Genomic DNA, 18,708 nt, shown 5'->3' with positions numbered 1-18,708 from the left:
AAAACATACAATTAAAAAAAACAGGAAAACACAATTATAATAAAAAAAAAAGGAAACAGTACAGTAATGAAAAATAAAAAGAGAGAAAGAAAACGAAAAGCTGGACTAAAACATGAAAGTGCAGCATCATCAATTTACATAATTGAATAATTTGTTATTCTTTAAGCATAAATACCAAACTTGCTGATTCCAGCTTCTTATATGCAAATATTTGCTGGTTTTGTGTGTTTTTAATATTATTGTAAATTCAATATTTTGTTGGGTTTTTTTTATTCTTGGTTGTTGTTATGCCTCGGGAAGGGAATCGAGAGTCAGATTAATTCATCCATTCATCCATTCACTGGACTCTAAAAGCTGAAATAGGCACAAAACAAACTCTTTTATCGGACAACTTCAGAAGATCAAAATGTTTACACCTGTTCTTTCAAACCTTTATTTAAACTTGAAGAATCATTGATTGATTTGACACGTTTAAAATGAAGACAAGAAAAACCAATCACATAAAAATCAGTTAAATCAGTTACAGAGTGAAACAGGGAGGTTAGTGATCAGCTGTCATCTGATCGTATAAATCAGGTTTTTACACTAATGTGCAGCTCTCTAAAACTCATTGATTAGATATGATTCACTTGGTGTTACGGGGTCAGCCCTATGTTCCCAAATTACTTAGACTTTTACTTTTTTTTCTAAATTAGGCCCTATGTTCCCACAGGGTTAGGGTTATATTTTACAACTATTTTACAAAAAGACGGCCCAATCAGGACAGCGTTGTGCCGCCTCAGTGCTTAACTTGTACATTATTGCTCATTAGGTACTTTCACTCGTAGCCTTACAGAGGTACCAGGACACCACACATGTCTCTGGGACGGAGGGCTGTGGGAACATAAGGCTGTGGGAACATAGAGCTGTGGGAACATAGAGCTGTGGGAACATAGAGCGATGGGAACGTAGAGCGGTGGGAACATAGAGCTGTGGGAACATAGAGCTGTGGGAACATAGAGCTGTGGGAACATAGGGCTGTGGGAACATTGGGCCTAAATTTTAATAATCTCTTAGAAATGTGGGAACATAGAGCTGTGGGAACATAGAGCTGTGGGAACATATAGCTGTGGGAACATAGAGCTGTGGGAACATAGAGCTGTGGGAACATAGACACGCTCCCGGTGTTACAGCGTTAACAAAAGGAACATCAGACTTTTAACCCATGAATGGATATGAGAGAGGACTGTCGACCCCACACATTTATCTTTAATCTGAGAGTGACGACCATTTCTGAAACAGGACTAGTTTGTGTTCGGATGTTGAATAAAACTACAGGTGAAGACACTCTGAGGAGCTCAGACATCTGGAGGCAGCTCACATTATAACACTCCTCCTTTAACATGCCTGGTTTGCCTGGTCTGATGGTCAAACCTTCTCCAGCTGCTCCAAACAAAATACAAACCTGCTGAATTCTTGATATCTTCGTGTTGATCCACGTTACGTTACCATGTGTCCTGCGGTCGGTCCAGGCTGTGCTCTGATTGGCCCGTTTGGTCTCAGAGCGCGGGGCTGACTGAAGCCTATAAGTGTGTTTACAATCCTCTGCTGAGCCTGGTGTATCAGTACGAGTACATTCAGCTTCACCGCTACTAAAACCTGATGAGATTTGGTGGGTGGATGTCAGAACCTGTCAGAACCTGATTGTGATGCTGTCTGACTCGTCATGGCTGAGATCCAAAACTGATTTTACACCTCAGCGTGTTTCCAGGTGTTCTGTGAAAGGAGTATAAAGCCTTTAGTCATAGATGGATGGATAGATGGATAGATGGATAGATAGATAGATAGATAGATAGATAGATAGATAGATAGATAGATAGATAGATAGATAGATAGATAGATAGATAGATGGATAGATGGATAGATAGATAGATAGATAGATAGATAGATAGATAGATAGATATCTTTCATTCCTTCCATCTATCCTTCCTCCCTCCCGCCTTCTCTCTTTCTTTCCTTCCTCTCTCTTTCCTCCCTTCCTTCTTTCCTCCATCCCCCTTTCTTCCTTCCTCCCTCCCTCCCTTTCTTTCCTCCCCCTACCTTCCTCCCTTCCTTCTTTCCTCTCTCCTTCTTTCCTTCCTTCCTCGCTTCCTCTTTTCCTTCTCCCTCCCTCTCTCCTTCCTTCTTTACTCCCTCCCTCCCTCTCCCTTCCTTACTTATTTCCTGCGTCCTTCCTTTCCTTCCTCCCTTCCTTCTTTCCTTTCCTCCCTTCCTTCCTCCTTTCCTCCCTTCCTCCCTCCCTTCCTTCCCTCCTTCCTCCCTCCTTTCTTTCCCTCCTTCCTCCCTCCTTTCCTTTCTTCTTCCTCCTTTCCTTCCTTCTTCCTCCCTTCCTTCCTCCTTTCCTTCCTTCCTTGAGTCAAGTTTATTTGGACTGTTTAACCTCATTTGATTAGTCAACATATTAGTCTGAAGTCATTTTTTAAAATGTATTTTTCTATTTTTGCGTTATTACCGTTATTTAATCTTATTGTCAATATTTTATTTTACTTTATTCATTTTCGTCTTTCTTCTGTTTCGTGTGGTTCACTGATTGACATCTATCTTGGCTGTTTCTTATAAAACGCCCCCTGGTGGTTCATCTGTGCACTGCATGTATCTGGTCATGTACAGTTTTAAAGGTCTCTAAAAACTCATGTATAAAATTTGATTCACTTGGCGAAGCAGGGTTAAAGATGATCAAAATATGAATGTGAAATATATCAGATGTGATGGTTAATGTAGTAAATTACAGTCCAGGTGAGCCGCCACAGATTAGACAAAACTCTCCACTTAAATCATCATTTCAGGATATTTTTTTAAACTTAAATAAACTGTCTTTGAGTGCTTTGAAAGTGCTCTACAAATAAAATGTATGATTATTATTATTACTATTATTATTAACTCGACTCCGGAGATGCATTTTTTTTGGGGGGGGGGGTTACATCATCACAGCCAGTGTCAGGTTTATTTATACAGAGCTTTTATAATGTTTGGTTATTCAAAAGCGCCACGGAGCATCTAACAGGTAACCAAGGAAAGGAAGGAAAGAAGGAAAGGAGGGAGGGAGGAAGGAGGGAAGGAAGGAAAGGAGGGAGGATGGAAGGAGGGAAGGAAGGAAGGAAGGAAAGGAGGGAGGGAGGGAGGGAGGAAGGGAGGAAGAAGGAAGGAAAGGAGGGAGGAAGGGAGGGAGGAAGATTTAAGGAAAGGAGGGAGGAAGGAAGGAAGGAAGGAAGGAAAGGAGGGAGGAAGGAAGGGAAGAAGGAAAGGAAAGAAGGATGGAGGAAAGAAGGAAGGAAGGAGGGAGGGAGAAAGGAAGGGAGGAAGGAAGGAACAAATGACAGAGGAAAGAAGGAAGGGAGGAAGGTAGGAGGGAGGAAAGAAAGAGAGAAGGAGGGAGGGAGGAAAGAAGGAAGGGAAGAAGGAAAGGAAGGAAGAAAGGAGGGAAGGAAGGAAGGACACATGGAAGGAAGGAAGGAGGAACGAAGGAACAGTTAAAACAGACGGGGTCAATATCAGGATTTTTTTTTAAACTTATATAAACTGTCTTTGAGTGCTTTGAAAGTGCTCTACAAATAAAATGTATGATTATTATTATTACTATTATTATTAACTCGCCTTCCGAGATGCATTTGGGGGGGGGGTTACATCATCACGGCCAGTGTCAGGTTTATTTATACAGAGCTTTTATAATGTTTGGTTATATAAAAGCGCCTCAGGTTCACCACGGAGCATCTAACAGGAAACCAAACGAACCAAAAACAGATGCAAATGAGCTGAAAATAACAGCAGACACATCACAGACTGCAGAGTGCAGGTTCAGAGGTTGTGTGGGTGTGAGGGCTCTCAAGACCCATTTGCAAAGGAAATTACAGACCAGCAGCTGCCTGTTTTTCTTCATATCACTTTATATAAAATTATTCGATGGACACTGATGATGTAGAATTTCACAGAGCTGATAATGTCAGGCTTTTGTTATGGAAAGGAGTGAGTGCATACATTCCCTATAAAACAAGACATCTTACAAAAGAGAGTATTGTTTCAGTTTGACAAGAAAAAACTCTCATGGTCTGCTTGTCTGTGAAGATGTCAAGGAAGGAAGTGATGAAGAAGGAAGGAAGGGAGAGAGGAATGAAGGATGGAAGGGAGGAAGAAGGAAGGAAACGAGGAAGGGAGGGAGGGAGAAGGAGGGAAATGAGGGAGGGAGGGAGGGAGGAAGGAAGGGAGGAAGGAAGGAAGGGAGGAAGAAGGAAGGGAGAGAGGAAGGAAGGGAGGAAGAAGGAAGGAAAGGAGAGAGGAAGGAAGGGAGGAAGGAAGTAAAGGAGGAAAGAGGAAAGGAAGGAAGGAAGGAAAGGAGAAGACAAAGGGAGGAAGGAAGGAAAGAAGGACAGAGGAAAGAAGGAAGGGAGGAAAGAGAGAGGAAGGAAAGAAAGAGAGAAGGAGGGAGGGAGGAAAGAAAGAGAGAAGGAGGGAGGGAGGAAAGAAGGAACAGTCAAAACAGACAAGGTCAATTTGACCCGGGAGGACGACACGAAGGTTAAACATTCATCACTTGGTTCATTAGTCGTAACAACCATCGTTAGAGCTGCTGGAGTCACCTGAGGCCTGAGGTATAAAGAACGGTCGTTGAAGTTGTGACACAAAGCCGAGCCTGATTGGTTGTTGAGTCTCCTGGAGAGCGATGAAAGGACGCCATTGTAAGCATTGTAGATTGAAGATAAGTGGAGCACAGACTTCGTCCTTTTGTTGAGAGATAGTTTCTTTACTTTGACGTCGATAACCTCCTTCACTCCTCTTTCAAATCATCTGTCCTTCTTTTCCTAAATATGTACATTGTTATCCTTCATAGAGCGAGTGTCCCTTATCTATTAGAACAAACCTTTCTCCTACCTGAGCACAGGCGCATGTACAGTATGAGTGAGATCTAATAAAAAGCAGACAGGAAAGTAACTTGTGATGCTGTAATGTGGCAGGAAACGTACTGACATTTAATTTCTGTGTTTGTGTGTTTCAGCCCACGGAGAACACTGGAGGTGAGGTCAGGTGGGCTGTTTTAAAACACTAATGCATAAAAACTCAATGGTACAACTGTTGGCTTGCAGTTTTTTGACTCGTGGAAAATAAATCACACTTTTTAAAGAATAAAATAGATTATACTTTATTGTCCACTAGGGGAAATTTGTCATGGACTCAAAGTGAGTAGTGCGTAGTAGTAGCTGCCCTATCAGACGATAAATACACATAAAATACATATAACAGCTGAACACGTACACGTAGGCTACATACACTCTCATGATACATCCAATAAAAGATTAAAGCAAAATAAAAACAGAATAAACAGAACACTAAGTTATTGCAAACTTCCCTCAGCGTACGGATCTATTTCACATTTTGATGGAGGTTGGTACGAAAGAGTATTTAAAATGGTTCAGTTTGCATTTTGGGTTTCTGTACCTTCTGCCAGAAGGCAGGAGCTCGTATTGCGTATGAAGGATGTGGGACGGGTCTGACAAATAGAGTACATACTGCTCATAGATGGACTGAGGGTAGAGCTTTTCAGTCCTCCCCATCACCTTCATAGCAGTCTGTACCAGGCGCTGCAACTTAGATTTGGACTGTGTGCAGAGATCATCCCATACCTGATGACACTCTCCATCACTACCTGATAAAATAAAAACATGATGTTCTGGCTGACACCAAACACCCTCAGTCTGCGTAAAAAATACAGCCTTTCCTGTAAACGGGAACATACATGGTCTATGTGATGACTCCATCTGAAGAGGTTATCCAGGTGGATCCACAGATACCTGTAAGCTCTGACCTGTTTGATCTCCTTCCTGTGTGTGGACAGTAGAGTATGAGGGTCAAACACCATCTCCTCAGTTTTTTTAATGTTAATGATGAGGTAGTTCTCGTCACACCACTGAACAACTTTAATAACCTCCGTGAAGTACAATGACGGGTCTGAGTTCTGGTGAAGCAGGCTGAGAAAGGCAGTGTCGTCAGAAAATTTAAAAAACAGGTTGACCGGGAGACTATTGGTTTTTGGAGTGTCACTTATCAAGAAGATGCTTGAAGACTGATATCTGACACTCCTCTTCCTCCCCTCTCCTTCTCTCTTTACTTCCTCTTTGTCCCTCTAAGTGCTGCAGATCGACACTGCGCTGGCCTTTCACCCATGACCTCATCCGTTACAGACATTACAAGAACTGCAGCTTCCTGATGTTAACCCAAGTAAGACAATACTCAAAATAAGAAACTACAAAACCTCCTTTAATGTGACAAGTTGGAACACATATTTTTAATGTTAGTAAATCAGTTTTTTAATGATTCATAGATGATTTATGCTGCACAAGGACACTTTTTGGGTTGCTAGGCAGCACATTTCTGCATTTAAATGAGAATAAAAACCACTGTCTGTCTATAAAATTGGATGTAGTGAGATGTGATGTCACCTGCTGGTTTGAAACCCAAACTTGCAGCTTCTGGTATTCGCCATCTTCTTAATTTGGAGCCAGTACCTTCCAAATAAGGAGAGGGGAGTATTGCCTTTTATGCATTCAAATTTACTGTAATAAACGTATTAAAATACAGCAACAATAGTTTCAATGTTAGAAAATCATTTTATGCTGCAGAAGGACACTTTGTCAGGTTGCCAGGTTGTACATTTCTGCATTTAAATCAGAATATAAACTATATAGTCTGTATATGAATCTGAATGTAGAGAAGTGTGATGTCAACTTTCATTATAGCCAGTTTGAAGCCCAAAGTTGCATAATCTGGTCGGTGCCATCTTTTAAGTTTGGAGCCAGTACCTTCGAAATAAGAAGTGTGGAGCGTTGCCTTTTACACATTAAAATAAATGTAATAAACACACTAAATACTGAGACAATAGTGTGACGATAGTGCGGCACTGCAAGTCCTGGAACTGAGGAGAGCAGCAGGTGAGCCAGCTGTCAATCACAGCTGTCAATCAACACCCACATGGTAGATTTCAAAGCTAGTAATCTTCATATATTATGAAGTGATCACCAACACACACTTATTAGAGAGCCTGAAGTTAGAGATTGACACCATAATGACTCAGTATTGACTCAGTATTAGATAAGTTAAGGGTTTTTGAATGGGAGTGGAGAACAGTGGCACTTTAAGGTACTTCAGCCTCAATACGTGGGAGCTGCTGCTTGATATAAACATGAACTAAATGGTTTATAACGGGGTGAATTCAAAGTCTGACACTGCAGACAAAACTGAGACAACTGCAGCTCCATCTTTAGATCATATTTCAATCAATCAAACAACTTTATTTATCCCTGCAGGGCAATTCAGTTTGCAGCCTCAAGTCACATGGAAAGAACAACAAAAGGACCACAAGATAAAAACCCAACACATACAGCATCCACTCTGTCAGTACCACAGGTTGTCATGGGCAACCGGAGCTAGCAGCAAGTAACAGTAATAGAAATATACACATTAAGTCTCTCAGGTTTACGAAGCCTGGCCTTTGTTCATTTAGCTGTCAGCAGCATTTAACCTTCGTGTCGTCCTCCCGGGTCAAATTGACCCCGTCTGTTTTGACTGTTCCTTCTTTCCTACCTTCCTTCCTTCCATCTGTACTTCCTTCCTCCCTCCCTCCTTCTTTTCTTCCCTCCTTCCTTCTTTCCTTTCCTTTCCTTCCTTCCTTCCTTCTTGCTTCCCTCCCTCCCTCCCTCCCTCCCTCCCTCCTTCTTTCCTCCCCCTTACCTTCCTCCCTTCCTTCTTTCCTCCGTCCTTCCTTCCTTTCCTTCCTCCCTTCCTTTCCTCCCTTCCTTCCTTCCTCCTTCCTTCCTCCCTTACTTTCCTTCTTTCCTCCCTCATTTCCTTCCTTCTTCCTCCCTTCCTTCCCCCTTTCCTTCCTTCTTCTTCCCTACCATCCCCCTTTCCTTCCTTCCTTTCCCCCCTCCTTTCCTTCTTTCTTCCTCCTTTCCTTCCCCCTTTCCTTCCTCCTTCCTCCCTTCCTTTCCTTCTTTCCTCCCTCCTTTCCTTCCTTCTTCCTCCCTTCCTTCCCCCTTTCCTTCCTTCTTCCTCCCTTCCTTCCCCCTTTCCATCCTTCTTCCTACCTACCATCCCCCTTTCCTCCCTTCCTTCCCCCTTTCCTTCCTTCTTCCTCCCTTCCTTCTTTGACTCGAAGACAACAGGAGGGTTAAGTGGGTTCATGAAGGTTTATTGCCGATGGAAATCAGAGATAATGAAATCCTCAGGAAGTGTAAGTCACACTGAATCTAAAATATGTGTTTCATGACAGTTATGACAGAAGAAACATCTGGTTTGTACCAACTATAAACAGATATAACTACATTTATACAAGTTCATCATTATATTTGTTAACCTTGATAACTTCCCCCTGTGTTAACTCAGACAGTCAGGGCTTTTTCTATCATATTACTTTTATGTAAATCTGCCCGCTGAGTTGCAGCAGTGTTTTTGTCCATTGGTGTGCTTGTATGCAAATCAAGTTCAAATAAAGGACATGTGTAAAGACACGCAGCGACATCCAACCTGATGACACGGACCGAGGCTATTTATAGACGTCTGTGCTGTTGCAACACGGGACTGAAGCCAGAAACACAACCTCATACAAGGACGCCGTAAACTGTGTAAACAACATTTTAATACGTCCAATATTTATACAAAGTGTCACATTAGAGTTGAGCTTACAGACTATGAGACCCAGTAAAACCATCACAGTGTCATCCAGTCACATTTGATGAGGATACAGTGTTTTTTTCTGGCCTGTTTCTACATGACGGTCAAAGGTCAGAGCTGACTACAGATCAGCCTGGCAGGCTTTCAGCTTTCTGCTCAAAGGCTCTTACTGGATTCTCAGTGGTCAAATTGGTTTGCACCCAAAACCTCCAGCTAAGCAAGAATCTCTTTAACCTCCTGAAATCTGAGCTTGTGTTTGGTAAGCATTTTTTTTTTTATCTCTCCTAGATATTTGGGATTAGTTGGATCTGATAATGAAAACACAAAAACTAAGTAGTCTTTGAACAGGAAGTCGTTTTTGAAAAAAATAATGTCCTGTACAATGGGGACAATGGGTTTATTTTACTATATGACACAATTAATTCATCGGTGTATAAAACTATTTCTTTATATTTACACCAACGATAAAGTCCCAACGTCTTCAAACAAGTACTTTATGATTAGCAGTGTTGTAGCTTGTTGCTATTGCTAAAATTAGTCTAATTTTATATCAAACTACAAATATCATTAGGCATAAATAAACACATTTCAACCATAAAATTTGATGAAGTTTTGTATCTGGTCCACTTTTGTCCTGGGATCGACTGTTGATGGAGCTGGTTTTTACACCAATTTTTACAATGTAATGTGCTTATTCTGCCACTAGGTGGCACAAAAAGTGTGTATGAACCAGGCGGGGAGTTCTGGTCCTCTGAAATGATGCCAAAGCGGAAGTAACTTAAAACTGCATTCTATCAAAAGGCCACCAGGGGGCGACCGTTTTGGTGTCAAAAGGACTTCCGTCTCTATACAAGTCAATGGAGAATTCACCAACTTCTCACTTGATTTCTAACCTCAGTAAACGTTTTCAAAATGTGTTTATGGTCTCAATCGCTAGTTTAAAGCCTTCTTCAATGCAGTATGATGTTCATTTGGGACATTTTGGCCTCCCTGATTTTATATGTGACGATAAAGCATGGTATGCATTAGGGCGTGGCTACGTCGTGATTGACAGGTTGATTGATTCACAGGTTCAGGAGGGCAGACAGATAGACTGCAGGAAATAGCCGTGAACTTGTTTCACACCGACAGTTTTCTCTGGAGTTTTGTGGTTATAGTCGTAACAGCTAACTTGGTTAGTATCACCAGGTTGCCGGTGTAGACTGTGGTAGATCCAGCCCTTGCAACCTTCCCCCGCTCCGTCCTCTTGCCCCTCCTGATGACCATATAAGTAGAATCCCTGTTTTTATTTTTCTCAGCATGTACCTGAAATTTTCAAGATGGCGCTTCTCAGATCCGAAACTATTGGCCTCCGAGCAGCAGTCCACAAACCAATGGGTGACGTTTCCAGCAAACCCAAAATGTAATGTCCCCATATGAAGACGCTTGGTTGCAGGAGGTTAATTATTATCTGGTGAATAAAATTAACCATTTATAACAAGAATCAGAGTCATGTTAGCAGCTCTGTGATGCTCCACATAATCACAGCGTCCCTGATTCAAATCCAACCAGGAACCTTTGCTGCAGGTCATTTCCTCTCTCTGTCTCTCCCTGCTTCCTGTCAGCCTCTTTGCCAATTACTGTATAAATAAAGGCAAAAAACCCCCCACAATAAATCTTTTTAAAAAAAGCAAGAAAACAAATCCATCCTGAAGGAAACATGATGTTAGCAGCTCTAATAACTTTATAAGTGAAGACATTTCCACTGCCAGTAAAAGCAGAGATTTTAGTCTTAAAACACTCGGGTGAAATTAGCTGTGACAGAGAATTTATGAACGTAGCTTCAGTCCGACTTCAACAGTCTGTGATGTGAACGTGCTGTTTGTGGAGTCGCTCATTAAACCGGCAGGAATTACTTTCAATCATCATCAAACTCCTGATTCCTGATTCCTGCCTCTGTAATCAGAATCTGAAACAAATGATGATGTAATGCTGCTGTTGGCTCTGTAAGCAGATCTCTGCTCCCTGATGGTTCTTTGTTGGCACGATGCTCGGAGGTTTTTAGGTTACAATCTTTGTTTTTATGGTATTTGATGTTTATATTTAAACATAAAACTGCTTCTACGAGATCTCCAGAGCAGATTTATTGGCAAAGGAGCCAAAAAACCTTCAAACATTACAGTGATATATAGTTTTACAAGTGAGATGCAGGGTTGTGAAGGTTACTATGGAAATGTAATAGATTACAGATTACTAGTTACTCTATTTAAAATGTAATAAGTAATGTAACTATTTCAATGATTTCATCAAAGTAATGTAACTTATTACATTTGATGACTTTTCTAATGTTCTAACCAATGTTTTCATCTGTTAGGGTAAATGTTCCCTCCATCTGTCCTTCCTTCCTTCCTTCCTTCCTTCCTTCCTTCCTTCCTTCCTTCCTTCCTTCCTTCCTTCCATCTGTCTGTCCTTCCTTCCTTCCTTCCTCTCTCCATCTGTCCTTCCTTCCTTCCTTCCTTCCTCCCTCCCTTCCTTCCTTCCATCTGTCTGTCCTTCCATCCTTCCTTCTGTCCTTCCTTCCTTCCTTCCTCCCTCCCTCCCTTTCATCTGTCTGTCCTTCCTTTGTTCCTCCTTCCTTCCTTCCTTCCTTCCTTCTTTCCTTCCTTCCTTACTTCCTTCCTTCCTTCCTTCCTTCCTCCCTCCCTCCCTTCCATCCGTCTGTCCTTCCTTCCTTCTTTATATCTTTATTTTATATTTTGGAATATAAAATAAAGATATTTGATGAATAAAGTGGGTTTAATTGGAACTGTGACTCCATTTAAGTCCACATCATGATTTATTTACTAAATATAAACAAAATATTGATTTCAAAGAATTAAAAACAGCAATATATGTATTCAGTAACATGTTAACATCTGAAGGTGATTTAGTGCCAATCCATCCAGTAGATGATGAAACATATCACTAGTCAGGTTTCCATCCAAATTTTAAAGAAATTTCCATAAAATCATTAAAAGATAAATGTAATTTGAAGCGTTGCAGGAGAGGAAACCCAACGAGATGACGTCATTAACAGAGCATCAGTCAAAGCTCAGACGATGGAAGACATGAAGGAAATATGACTTTTCTGTTAGTTTGATGTGTTGATGTGAGGAAGGTTACAGCCTCATCATCATCGCTACACACACATCTGATGATTCATTTATTCAATCAGTCAGTTTACATTTGATTTTTATCCTCACAGCTGCTGTAACAGGAAAAACTTTATATGAAAAGTTATTTCAAGATATTTTTCTACTTATTCTCCAAGTTTTTATGCACGAATTGAAAATGTGAATAAAAAACAGGTGGTTGGATAAATTATAGTTTATTTTCCTCTACTATAATCAACCCTTTTTTCCTCTTTTCACTGCTTCTCTCTCTTTTCCCCTCACACACACACACACACACACACACACACACACACACACACACACACACACACACACACACACACACACACACAAACACACACACACACACACACACACACACACACACACACAAACACAAAGGCTGTGTCCTTGAACACTGAAGCCAGAAATAGATCAGTCAAATCAGACACCACGCTGCCTGGAGGTAGGAAACAGGAAAGTCAACCAAATTTAAACTTCCTCCTGCAGCCTGAACCGCCCGGCTAGAAGAGAGGAACGCCGGCTCACCTGCTGCCAACTTTATAAGAAAGAAATAAGCAGATATGCAGCCAGTCAGTGTGTGTGTGTGTGTGTGTGTGTATGTGTGTGTGTGTGTGAGAGAGAGAGATGCAGCTGTTTACGGGACAGTATCTGAAAATGGGATCAAATTTGAACCAACTTTGTGTCCAGCAGCTTTACCGTGAAGATTATCCGAAGTTTGTTGGATTCAGAGCATTCAGAGTCGTATATTAAGAAGCGAGGCCTGACTTTATATTACACTGATGAGAATTACATTTAAAAACTCAAATTTCCTTCCTTCCTTCCTTCCTTCCTTCCTTCCTCCTTTCCTTCCTTATTCCTAATAACAGTGATCATGTTTTCAGTCTCTGTAGAGTAGTTCTGTGTAAGGCGGACGCTACTGAGCATGTGCAGAAAGTCATATATTAAGAACTTTATATTAAACTGATGTGAATTACACTTAAAAACTCAAATTGACCCCGTCTGTTTTGACTGTTCCTTCGTCACTCCCTCCTTCTCTCGTTCTTTCCTTCCTCTCTCTTTCCACCCTACATCCCTCCTTCTTTCATTCCCTCCTTCCTTCCTTTCCTTCCTTCCTTCCTCCTTCTCTCTTTCTTTCCTCCCCCCTCCCTTCCTTCTTTCCTCTGTCCTTCTTTCCGTCCTTCCTCTTTTCCTTCCTCCCTCCTTTCCTTCCTTCCTTCCTCCCTCCTTTCCCTCCTTCTTCCTTCCTCCCTCCTTTCCTTCCTTCCTCACTTCCTCCCTCCTTTCCTTCCTTAACTCATCTATAGTGTTTCCTGCTGTATAAATATAGTAAAACATAGCTGTAATAATGTTAAATATGGAGAATTTATAATAACTTTACATTAATAAATACTTCATAATGTCCTTATATCTGCTTATTTATACATTATAGAGTTATAAACCACAGTTATAAGTGTTAATAATGACAATTAGACAGAATTATATAGTTAAGATCTTCTATAGGAAGCCAGCCAGAGAGATTTTTAAACCCTTGTAGCTCAAAATGTTCTTTTAAATGGTCTCATTAAAGATTTATTAACATTAAAAAGGCATTAGTTACAAGTCATGGTGTCACCTTATAAATTAGACGTCCTTTTTATCTGTTTACAGCTGCACTATAGTGTCATTTAAAGCATTTATTGTTGTGTTTATGCGGTGCTTGTCGAGGGCACGCCGCCTCATTAACATGTCACTGTTTATTTACTCCTCATGTTTAGTTCTCAGGCTCTTGTATAATAATAATTTCTGTAGCTCTGGAGAAGCTTTTGTCAGCTCGCAGTTTAATAATCCAACATATTTATTCATGGAGGTTGAGATCGAGGTCGCTGTTTGTTTATTTGAGCTGCTTTGTCCCGACGGAGCTCGTTTTTAATGAAATAAACACCGGTTGTGTTAATTTTATTAAGAGACGCGAAGTGCAGAAGTGTTGCACCTGTTGACTCGCTGTCACCGACTCTGTAATTAGTTGATATATTTGCTTTGACAGACAAATTAGTGTGTTGTGTGTGTTGACAGGCTTGTGTTTTGTGTGTGTTGACAGAGTACTGTCTGAGCGTCGGCGTGGCTCCCAGCATGCTCTCTGCTTCACACTGCAGCTGATTGCGGGCTGTCAGCTCGGCTCGTGTCTCGTTCCTCTCGTCTTTCTCTCGTCTTTCTCTTCTCTCTCTTTCTCTTCTCTCTCTCTCTTTCCTCTGTGTTGCCGAGCTGTCAAAGCCACTAATGTCTCTTTCTCTGACAGCGCCGCCCCTCCTCTTATTCACTCTTGTCCTCATCCCTCCCTGACTCACATTCAATAAGCCTCCTCTTCATCAACCCTGCAATCAATAAAATCAGTCAGTCTTGACAAATTCATTTGTTAGTAAATGGTGTGCAGCCTCAGGGCTCAAACTCTCCAATGAGCAGATTATCTCTCTCTTCCTCTCTCTCTCTCTCTCCTTCCCCTCTCAATCCCTCCGTTGACGTCCCCTTCACAGCTTGCTCTGAATCTGTCGTGACGTTCAAAAGTTCGTTGACACAAAAAGGCGCCTCGATAAATATTCAGAGGCTCTACTGTAGGAGGCGCTCATTATAAACACGGCTGTGCTCGTTGGGGTTCGGGGACAGCAGACGATGATGAAGCGGCTGCTCATTGCCGATCAATCAGCCGACGAGACTCATGTAAAAAATGAGCAGTCGTGACTCGTGGCTTCTGAGAGATGAGTTTCAACAGACTTCAGTTTATCCTCTAAAGCTGAGATTCTCAAACTGTGACTAATTCCCTCCGGTATCGCTCCGGTATGTTTGTTTTTATGACTATTTGTTGGTTCAGATCTGATTATTATTATTATTATTATGGTTATTAATAGGCACAGAAACAATATACAGACAGGCTAGATGATAGACAGCACATAGACAGCTGTCCCCATAGAAGGGCTTTTGTGAAAGTAAGAGATTAAAATATTAAAAAAGAAGAAATATAATACAGCACAGAATAAAAAGGAGATGAAAAGTAAAACATGGTACATTAAAAAATACACATAAAATTAGACATGAGTACTTTTGTGTTACTGAATGAGCCAGCATGCAGCAAATTTCAAGTGTTCAGGAAGAGAGAAGGAAGGTTGATTGATTGATTGATTTATTGATTGATGATATTTTATGGTAGGCTGGTTCATCTGGTGTAAACACTGAGCCCTTGCGTGTCCAGTTGCTCTGCTGGTGTCGCTCATAGACTGTATATAAGAAATGGACGTAACATTCGTGACGTCACCCATTGGTTTGTGGACTGCTGCTCGGAGGCCAATAGTATCGGATCTGATCCGAAGATGCAAGTCATTTTGAATGGGAAATGCAATGTTACTTACCGAAACATCTGAATATCCGAATCCTTAGTGTATCTGTTAGTACATCCAAAAGCCGAACAGGTCATTTTTAGGCGACTGAAATGTTACGACAATGTTACACAAAACTCTGAACCCTAGAAAACTGTCGGTGTGAGACAAGTTCAAGGCTATTTCCTGCAGTCTATCTGTCCGTGATCCTGAACCTGTGAACCAATCAACCTGTCAATCACGACGTAGCCACGCCCTAATGCATACCCTGCTTTATCGTCACATAAAATCAGGGAGGCCAAAATGTCCCAAATGAACATCATACTGCATTGAAGAAGGCTTTAAACTAGCGATTGAGACCATAAACACATTTTGAAAACGTTTACTGAGGTTAGAAATCAAGTGAGAAGTTGGTGAATTCTCCATTGACTTGTATAGAGACGGAAGTCCTTTTGACACCAAAACTGTCGCCCCCTGGTGGCCTTTTGATAGAATGCAGTTTTAAGTTACTTCCGCGTTGGCCTCATTTCAGAGGACCGGAGCTCCCCGCCTGGTGATGCTCCAGTGGACCCTTACACGTTAAAGCAACAGGAAGTTGGTTATTTTAATTTGGCTGCTGATTTTATGATTACGGTACTTTAAAACGCCTTAGTGCACAAACGCCATAATTTGCATTAAAATCCATCTTCCCTCTCTGAGTCATAACTCTGAAGTCAAATCTGAACACACAGACATGAAACACATATTTTTTTAGATTCAGTGTGACGTACACTTCCTGAGGATATCATTATCTTTGATGTGCATCATCAATGAACCGCCATAAATCCAGTTAGACACCAGAGAAAAAAGAAGCTGCAGAAACTGTCTGAGAAATCATCACATGTTTAAGTTTTCTTCAGTCAGTGATCGTTCTTTGTACATCATGTTAGACTGCAAACAGGAGCTTCTGACAGCTGATTTATCAGGTATTTCCAGGATCTGGATCATCACTCTGTGTTGGATATTATTCCTGGTGTATTTCAAATGGTCATATTTGTATTTTTTGATTGTTTTTGTGAGTGAAAACAAATTGTCTTGGTCAAGGGTGTTAAACTCGGCCACATACAGCACAATGTGATCACAGGTGGGTCGGACCAGTAAAATCATTGCATAATAACCTATAAATAATATAAAATATATAACTTTACCATAATAAACCATCTATTTTCAAAACCGATGAACAGCATGAGATGTCTTTAGAAAAAAGGTGCAATTGTAACATTATGTCTCAGTCTTTTGCAGATTATTTTGCCCAGAAGCTGCTGATTGACTACATGAATGTTTAAATATGACAACAATATGTATTCATTGTATTCTGCTCAGGGTGGAAAACATTTCTCTGACATTTCTCTGAAATGTTTATATTTTGCAAAGTTATCCAGTGGGCCGGATTGGACCTCTTGGTGGGCCGGTTCTGGCCCGTGGACCGTATGTTTGACATCCCTAGTCCAGGTGAACTTCTGTCTGCAAACTCCTATAACTGCCAGTTATCTTATTAAAAATGTATGAAGCTCTGTCTGGTGTTTCTATTCCTTGTAATTGTCTTAACCCTCCTGTTGTCCTCGAGTCAAGGAAGGAAGGGAGGGAGGGAGGAAGGAAGGAAGCAGGAAGGAAAGGAGGGAGGGAGGAAGGAAAGAAGGAAGGGAGGAAGGAAGAAGGAAGGAAATGAGGGAGGAAGGAAGGATGGAGGGAAGGAAGGACGGGAGGGAGGAAGGAAGGGAGGAAAGGAAAGAAGGAAGGGAGGAAGGAAGGACGGAGGAAAGAAGGAAGGTGGGAGGGAGGGAGGGAAGGAGGGAGGAAAGAAGGAAGGATGGAGGGAGGGAGGGTGAAAGGAAAAGAGGAAGGGAGGGAGGAAGGAAGGAAAAAAGGACAGAGGAAAGAAGGAAGGGAGGAAGGAAAGAAAGTAAGGAAGAAAGGGAGGGAGGAAGGAAAGAAGGAAGGGAGGAAAGAGAGAGGAAGGAAAGAAAGAGAAGGAGGGAGGAAGTATAGACGGTAGGAAGGAAGGAAGAAAGGACAGAGGAAAGAAGGAAGGGAGGAAAGAAAGAAAGGAAGGAAGAAAGGAAGGAAAGAAGGAAGGGAGGAAAGAGAGAGGAAGGAAAGAAAGAGAGAAGGAGGGAGGAAGTATAGACGGTAGGAAGGAAGGAAGAAAGGACAGAGGAAAGAAGGAAGGGAGGAATTATAGACGGGAGGAAGGAAGGGAGGAAAGAAGGAACAGTCATAAACAGACGGGGTCAATTTGACCCGGGAGAACGACACAAAGGTTAAAATGATCCCCAAAGTTCCCAAATAGATGCAATAAAAACGCAGTGAAGTCGTGGAAGTCAGATCCATATGCATGCATGTGTAGCAGTGGTGTGTTATTGGTGTGGATGTTGGTGGTGATGTAGTCATGATGTGGTGTGGCGTCGTGTGTTTGGCTGCCATCACAGTTCACATCACAGACTGGGCTCCGATCCAGCTCCACAAACACACTGCAGCCTCGATTACTGCTGATACACACACACACACACACACACACACACACACACACACACACACACACACACACACACACACACATGCATTAATTGCGAGTGACACACACACACAAACATGTCCCGTGTTCAGTGGAGTGGTGATGTTGACTTGCATGGCCACTGATATAAATGTCACACTGTTTCTCCTTGTTTCACCTTCCACGTCTGCAGCAGCGGCTCTGCGGAGTATTAACGGCGGGAAAATAAAGAGTGAGCCGCACAATAGAAAAACACTTTATAACCTTCTTCTTCTGCACCAAATGAGGTCGAGCAAAGGTTCAGGCGTGATGGTTTGGGGTAAAATCTGTTCCTGTGACACAGGTATACATCATCTGGAAGAGCTGAGACTAAGGTGGCTGAACCTGCTTTAGATTGTTAATTCTTTCACCTCGCGTACAAAAAAAAAGGTAGAAGAGTCGGAGCTGAAGGCGGCAACCTCTAAACACACTACTATAAATTCAGCTTAAAGGCTCCTCACAAAAAATATAAAAGAGTCTCTCTCACTGTGGTAGGTCGGTAAAATGGAGGAAAAGCAGCAAGGCTAAAAAAATCTGTATTTCAAGGTGTTCCAGTTTACAGACACAAGGAGAAGACTAAAGGAGGAGACGGAGATTTATACAAACATTTGCTGCACATGGTTTATCACTGCAGACTGACCAATGCTGCAGAGAGAAATGAGGCTGAAAATATGCAATAATAATATAATTTACTAGTAAGAGTTACTGATGAAAATGTTGATGTTACAAAGGAGGTTACATCTGAAGTCACACCTTTAAGATTTTTCTCATGTTTTAATATTTAATAGTTCCCAGAGGATGAACCTTCACACATTCAATGGCACAGACTGGATAATTATTCTGTTAGTACACTCTGTACTTAATTGTGTGGTGCTCATATTTAGACATGTTAGTGTTGTCATTTGTGGTACCGAATCATTACAGACTGTTAAAT

General features: G+C 41.5%; 1 pseudogene; it reads left to right on the top strand.

Moving 5' to 3' along the window:
- The window catches only part of LOC133995675 (V-type proton ATPase subunit B, brain isoform-like), an 86,006-nt pseudogene that overhangs the window by 12,015 nt on the left and 55,283 nt on the right, over positions 1-18,708 (top strand).

The sequence above is a fragment of the Scomber scombrus genome, chromosome 15 (assembly GCF_963691925.1).
Source record: "Scomber scombrus chromosome 15, fScoSco1.1, whole genome shotgun sequence".
In the NCBI taxonomy this organism is placed as follows: domain Eukaryota; kingdom Metazoa; phylum Chordata; class Actinopteri; order Scombriformes; family Scombridae; genus Scomber; species Scomber scombrus.
The sequence above is the reverse complement of the archived record's forward strand: the minus strand, read 5'-3'. Positions and strand labels throughout refer to the sequence as shown.